The sequence below is a fragment of the Oenanthe melanoleuca genome, chromosome 4, assembly GCF_029582105.1.
Source record: "Oenanthe melanoleuca isolate GR-GAL-2019-014 chromosome 4, OMel1.0, whole genome shotgun sequence".
Classification (NCBI taxonomy): Eukaryota; Metazoa; Chordata; class Aves; order Passeriformes; family Muscicapidae; genus Oenanthe; species Oenanthe melanoleuca.
The window spans coordinates 67121045-67128761 of record NC_079337.1 but is presented as its reverse complement, the minus strand read 5'-3'; positions in this window follow the sequence as shown (position 1 = coordinate 67128761).

The following is a 7717-nucleotide window of genomic DNA, read 5'->3' as shown; positions in this document are numbered from 1 at the left end:
GGCTTTTCCAACTTTTAATGACTTTATGATTTGAGGTCCTGACCATTGGCATCGTTAATGTTTTTTTGGGGAGATTCAGGGTGACATTGTGCCAACACCGGTGACCCCCGGTGTCACCCCGCTCTGCAGTGCCCAGCCCGCTCGGTACCGATGTCCCTGAGCTCTGCCCGGGCCATCTCCGAGCTGTTCTCGCTCTCCCAAACCCCGCTCCCATCCCGGCTCCTCCAGGAGATGGCAGCAGCATCTCTCGCATCCCCCTCCCTCCAGCATTTCCATGGCAACCCAGCCAAGCATCCCCAGAGCCTGGGGGGCGACCACAAGGCTGGGGAGAGCCACAGGGGCGAGCAGCCCCTCTCCCTGCCCGCCCAGCCTTGCGACACTGGGGTGACAACCGGGGCTGCTGCGGCTTGAGAGGAATGAGGGATTTGTCTTTACAAACAAGCTGTAGGTCTGCTGGTAGATAAAACTAGCACTGAGAGATAAAAGAAACAATGGGATGGATTCCACTGATTGATGAATGGGAAAAGAGATTTGCCTTTAGAAACGAACTGTAGGTTCGCTGGTAAGTGAAATTGGATATGGGAAGATGAAAGAAGCGACGGGGGAAAACTATGAATTGTATAAGAATTAAACAGTAAAAGAGAGGGTTGTACATTAGAGGGGAATCTCAGGTGTCAGGTGTTTGGGAAGTCTGTGCCTCTCAAGTACCTCAGCCAGTGGGGAAAGAGGGAGGGAAATGCTGCCAGGAAATTGGGATAAAAAGGGAGGATGCATCCTCCAAAAATTTGAGAGATCCCAGGAGAATGCCCCATGGCTTCTCCCTTTATTCCACTAAAGCAAAAAGTCTCCTTTTTGGACATAAACCTCTGATGTTTGTGGATGAATTTTTCTGACAATTAACCAAGGCTGCCGAGTTTGACTTGGTTTAGCAGGACGGAAAAGCCACTTGTGAATGATCTCAGCAGCAGCAGAGCCGTGGGCTGGGAGCAGCCGGAGCAGGGAATGACTGCGGTGATTCCTCAGATTCCTCAGCGATGGGAGCTGGATGCTCCCAGCCTGACACCCGGTAAGCTGCTCAGCACATGGGGTGTAATCCAGGGCCGGAGCGTGGCAGGAGCGGCGCTGGGAGATCATTAGCTAATTTGAATTTGCTAATTTGCATTTGCTAATTTGCATTTGCTAATTTGCATTTGCTAATTTGCATCTGTTAGTGTTCCTTGATAGCAGAGCCCGGAGCTTCGCGCCTCGTCCCGGGGATTTGCACCGAGAATTTTGGGCAATTAGGGGTGACACAACCTGAGTTGTCACCAGTTGTGTCCCTCCAGCTGTGGCTGAAGCTCCAAGGAAAGACTTTTCCATAAAATCATGGAATTTGGGTGGGAAGGGACCTTAAAGCTCATTTCATTCCCCCCCTGCCATGGGCAGGGACACCTTCACTATCCAGGCTGCTCCAAGCCCTGTCCAGCCTGGCCTTGGGTGCTTCCAGGGATCCAGGGGCAGCCACAAAATTTGGATATTTGGAAATGAGAGATGAAGAAGGTTTAAAGAAATCTTTTAATTCCAGGTGCCTGATTAATTTCAGGGTGGGGTTGATGCTGTTGGACAAAATCCCATAGAATCATGGAATCCTAGAACCATGGAGTGGTTTGGGTTGGAAGGGACTTTAAAGATCATTTTGTTCCAAACCCCTGCCATGGGCAGGGACATCTTCCACTATCCCAGGTGGCTCCAAGCTGTGTCCAACCTGGAATTAAACACTTCCAGGGATCCAGGGGCAGCCACAGCTTCTCTGAGCACCCTGTGCCAGGCCTGCCACCCTCCCAGGGAACAATTCCTCCCCAATATCCCATCCAGCCCTGCCCTCTGGCAGTGGGAGCCATTCCCTCTTTCAGCACAAACATTCCTTGGAGTCAGGGCACAGCTCAAGGAGGGCAAAGGTTTGAAGGGTTGTATCGAGTCCTCAAGGCTGCTGTGTTGTCAATAAATCACATTTGTCTGCTCAATCCATCCCTGGAGGTGTCCAAGGCCAGGGTGGAGCAATCTGGGGTGGTGGGAGCTGTCCCTGCTGGCAGGGGTGGGACAAGATGGGATTTAAATCCCCTCCAGCCCAAGCCCTTCTGTAATGCCAGTGTCCCTCCCCTCAGCACTGGGGGGACAGCCCAGCACCCCTGATTTGTTCTCCATGTTGCCTCAGCAGCTGAGCCCTGGAGCTGGCTCACCCCTGAGAGCAGGAACAGCTCAGATCCTGTCCTGGGGCTGCTCTCCAGCTGCTCCATCTTTCCCTTTAGGATTCAGCTGCAGCCAGAGGTGCTGACGGTGCTGCTGTCACCCTGCTGGCACCTGACACAGCACAACCCTGCTGTTGTTCCAGCCCTGCTGACCAGCTGCTGCTTTCAAATCCCAGAGATGGACTGACACAGCAGATACACAGAAAAACACACATCATCATCACCATCATCATCATCATCATCATCATCAGGCTTTGGGATCCTTAGGAATCTGCCAGATGCCTCCTGCTCCTGTGCAGCTTCAGCTTTCTTCTCTAGAAGGATGACACGTGGTTTTCTTTGGAAGTTTCCTTTTCAAGCACTGGACAGATCCTGACTCTCTTCATTTTGTAATTTGAGCAGCTCTGAGGGGCTGCAGCTTTCAGCAGCCAGCAGTGGGTGAGGGGCACTGTCCCTGGCCGTGTCCCCAAGGTCTGGAGAGCAGGAGGGTGGCACAGGGGCAGGACAGGGAGCTCAGCTGTGGTCCCAGCTCAGGGACCCGCTCAAGGAGAGTGGGAAAGGCACAGGGCATCTCTCCTGGGCTGCTGGATCCTTCTCCAGAGATGCTGCATGTCTTTGTCTTCTTTTTCCCCTTGCTAATTTTCCCTGCTGTCATTATTTGCCTGACTGGCAGAAAGGATTCACACTGAGTTAGCAGAAGTGTATTCACATGCACACTCATCCCAGAGAGCTGCCACTCACCAGCATGCCAAGATATTCTGGGTAAATTGAAATGGAATAGAATAAAGCCAGAATGCAAAGCAAACTGCTTGTGCAGACAGCACAAAGCACCAGTGATGTTTGCAAAGGACCTTGCTATTCTCTGCTAGAAGGTTGATTATGCCAGGAAAATCATCCAGCCTGCTGTCCAGAGCAGCCTGGGCTTCACTTCTAATCTCAGAGGGGCTTCACAAACAGCCAGGTCAGCCCAGCTCTTTGTCCTGTCCTTAAAACCCACCCAGGGAACAGCCCCAGGCTCTGGAGTGAGCTGACACATCCCCTCAGCCTCTGGGGCTCCTCTCCATGTGGAGGAGCAGAAAAGGAAAAATTCCAGCACAAAAACACCCCCCAGAAATCTCACAGAGCTGTGCAGTGAGGGGATGGGGTCACCCCACCTTTCACATGCCCAGGGATCATCTGTAGCAAGGATCAGGGGCTCCCTCCCTCTCAGACCAAGCTCTGCTTCCCCTCCCTCCCAAGCCCAGCCCCGTGTCTGCTCCAGACAAAAATCTTGGGTAGAAATGTGGCAGCAGGACCCTCTCCAGAGGGTTTGACTCGTGCCAGGAGTTCCTGTTGTTCTCCCAACCACCAGAGCTCAACAGGGAACAGCAAACCTTGAGTTTGATGGAGCCTGTTCTGAGCCAAGGCCAGCAAAAAAAAAAACAACAAAAAAACCCCAAAAAAATTAAAAAAAGGAAAAGGAGTTTTTTTTCCTCTGCAAGACTTAAATGAGGCTGTCAGGAACCACATCCCTCCTCTCCACCTCTGGATATTGAAGTTGGCACCTTCTTAAGATGTCCAGACACCTCCTGTGAGGAAAAATCCCACACTGAGTGAAGTGATTGCAGCTGGGCTCCCATGGCTTTTCCCCTGCCAAGAGCTTTAATAAAAACGTGGGTTTTAACATAAAAAGGGCAGGGATCCATCAGGATGGGAATGACCTGTGCAGCCACAGAATCCAAGAGGTTCCTTGGGTCGAGGGGGGATTTTTCAGCATTTCTGGAAGCTGATCATGACAGGAGGGCAGTTCCAAGGGGGACAGAGGGCTTCAGGTGCATTCAGAACAAAGGCTCTGCTGGAGGCTGAGATGTCTCTGCTTCACTTTTCCTCTCTCTCCACCTTCTGGGAGAGTGTCTGGGTGTGCCAGCAGCTGGGAAAATATTTTGGCCAATGTTCAGGCACCTTATTAAATCCTGTTGGGAAACACGAGCTGGAGGCAGCACTGGGGATGGAGAATAAAGGACACCAGCAGCTCCCAGTAAGGGACAGTGTGAAGGACACCAGTAACTCCCAGTAAGGGACAGTGTGAAGGACACCAGCAGCTCCCAGTAAGGGACATTAACTCCCCAGTGTGAAGGACACCAACAGCTCCCAGTAAGGGACAGTGTGAAGGACACCAGCAGGTCCCAGTAAGGGACAGTGTGAAGGACACCAGTAACTCCCAGTAAGGGACATTAACTCCCCAGTGTGAAGGACACCAGCAGGTCCCAGTAAGGGACAGTGTGAAGGACACCAGTAACTCCCAGTAAGGGACATTAACTCCCCAGTGTGAAGGACACCAGCAGGTCCCAGTAAGGGACAGGGCTCCCCAGTGTGAAGACACCAGCAGCTCCCAGTAAGGGACAGTGTGAAGGACACCTGCAGCCCCTCCCAGAGCTGTCACTGCTGTCCTGGGCTCTGCAGAGTCACTGAGCCAAGCACAGCTCTCTGTGCTGTTCCCAGCTCTGACCTTTGCCAGAGGAGATTTCCAGCCCCAGGTGCTGCTGGCCCAGCTGGGACAGTGGTTCCTGCCTCTCCTGAATCCAGGCTTGTTCACATCTGCACAGCCTGGATGCTGGTGGGGATGTGAGTGAGCAGAGCCAGCCAAATATTATCAGGAAGCATCTCATTTGAAAAAAAAACCCTAATAAACACCAGGATCCACCCCCTCCATCCACCCCCAGTATCAGAATATTTAGGGATGTTTTTAATAAAGCTGCAGAGGGTGTTGACTCTGATTAATTTCAGGGTGGGGTTGATGCTGTTGGACAAAATCCCACAGAACCATGGAATCACAGAACCATGGAGTGGTTTGGGCTGGGAGGGACCTTAAAGATCATCTTGTTCCAATCCTTGCCATGGGCAGGGACACCTCCCACTACCCCAGGCTGCTCCAAGCCCCATCCAGCCTGGCCTTGGACACTTCCAGGGATCCAGGGGTGGCCCCAGCTGTGCCAGGGCCTCCCCACCTCACAGGGAATAATTCCTCCCCAATATCCCATCCAGCCCTGCCAGACTGAAGCCATTCCATCATCCCACACTTCTTTCATGGCAACAGTTTGGGGTTTCATTCTGAATTGTTGAGGAGCCCCAAGCCTGTGGGGAAACAGGGATTTCCCATCACTCAGCACCTCAGCTTTTATCCATCATCCCTGGGCAAGACCCAGGGAAAAGCTGAGCTCAGGGCACCCAGCATGGACTCCAACACCTGCTTTCCTTTGGAAATGGGCTAAAAATAAACAATGTCTGCCTTCAGCCACCCCAAAAACATCACTGGCTTGTGGTGAGGAATCAGGGTCCAGCAGCACCCAGGGCATGGAAAAAAAAAAAAAAAAAAAAAAAAAGCTCCTTGAACCCCTTTGTGACTGCAGTGGGATGGGATGGGATGGGATGGGATGGGATGGGATGGGATGGGATGGGATGGGATGGGATGGGATGGGATGGGATGGGATGGGATGGGATGGGATGGGATGGGATGGCTGAGGCTGCACATGACAGGCATGGAAGCAAGTGCCAGATGTCCCAGCAGATGTGACAATCCCCACCCAGAACCAGCCACCCCATTTGGGGTGGTTTGGCCCCCCTGGCAGAGAGGCATGGGGCCTTTCCTCTGCCTCCACCCTGTGTGGGGCCCCTCTGATGTTTTGTCCCAAAGACAGGCCCTCCTCAGGGAGCCTGCAGTGTCTAATTAGGGCTGGTGACAAAATCCCCCACCCTGGGATGATTTCATCCCAGGCCAGGTGTTGGGGGACGGGTGCCAGCTCTACTCTCACACTGCCAAACTGCTCTTGGCATCCCTAAAATCCATCAACAGGCTCTGGGAAGGTTGATCCCAGCCATGGGATCCAGCCTGGACTCTCTCCCATCTCCTCTCACTATCCAGGAGCTGGTTGCCACCACCTGACTCCTCTGAAGCCCCTTTTTGGGGAGCTGCATCTGTGCCCCACCCAAACAGGGTGGGATTGTCCCAGACAAGACTCAATTCCCACTCCTGCTCCTTCCTCCCTCCAGGAAACACAAGGCAGGAGGAATTTGCCTCGTTCCCACCTGCCACTGAGGCCAGGAACACCCAGAATTTGGGAAAAGGTGAAAATGGGATCTGGTAAAATCCCCCAAAAGGGGAGGAGGGATGAGACCAGATCTCACAGGACACTCCAAAGCAGCTGCTGGCTTGGAAATGAGACAAATCTGGATGTCCAAGGAGACCTGGGACAGAAATCCACCCTTTTCCAATGGGATGGAGCTGGTACTTCACCAAAAGTGGGGTTTTGACAGTATCACCCGATTTTTTCATCCTCTGGGAGTGGATGGGAGGGAGTGGCTCAGTCAGGAGTTTGATGGCTTTGGATGAGGATGGTATTTCCAGCTTTTCAAGGGAAAAACTGAGGGTGGGTGTGACAGCAGCGTGGGTACAACTCATCCTCTCCATGGGGAGAAAACAAGAGCGAGGGTGAGCAAAGGATGGAATCTGGGGAGCAGGAAAGGACCAAACAGGAGCAGCCACTGGAGGAAAAGGGCCAAAATCCAGGCATGGTCAGGGGATTATTGTCCCATGGCTGTGTTAGTTCCATGTGAAGGGACAATTCCAGGGGTTCCTGGTGGCACAAGGCTCTCCCTGATCTCCTGGTGTGTTGGGTTGATGTGACCAGCAATGTGAATTCTGTCCCCATCTGGGTGGGGCAGTGCCCCTGATCTCCTGGCACACATTATCTGCTCATGGGCCATCTTTAAACCAGCTGGGCAATCATCTTTATCTTCCCGCAGCCCATCCTCCCTCCAGGAGATATCTCCTGTTCATGGCCACTGAGTCCCAGGGCATGGCTGATAAAATTCCATCATCCCACTGGGAGATGCTCCAGCCAGGGGAGGAGCCAAGCCTTTCCTACCCAGATCAAAACTGACATTTGGAACACCAGAGCAGCCTTTGCCACTGGATTCCAGAGGAAAGCCAGACCTTTGCACATCATCCCTGCACCTTCAGAGGAAACTGCACCTTCTCCAGGAGCACTGCTCCAGCTGAACCACATCTGCCCCTGCAGGAGGATGCAGCCACCATTGAATGGGACTGTGCCAACACCCTGACTGACTGAGGGGTGTCAGCTTGGATTCTGACTCTGGCAGGGCTGGGATTGTTCTGTGTAATACTGCATTGCTATTTTAATTTTCCTAGTAAAGAACTGTTATTCCTAATTCCCATATCTTTGCCTGAGAGCCCCTTAATTTCAAAATTATAATAATTTGGAGGGAGGGGGTTTACATTCTCCATTTCAGAGAGAAGCTCCTGGTTTATTGGCAGACACCTGTCCTGCAAACCAGGATACCTGGTTATGGTGGGGTGGAGGCACAGGAGTGGCCAGAGGTGCAGGGACATCAGCAGTGGTGGCATTTCTTAGGAAGCTGCAGGACACCAATCTTGCTGCTCAGCTGGAGATGTGGAAATCTAACCCTGCCCTCTGGCAGTTTATCCATCC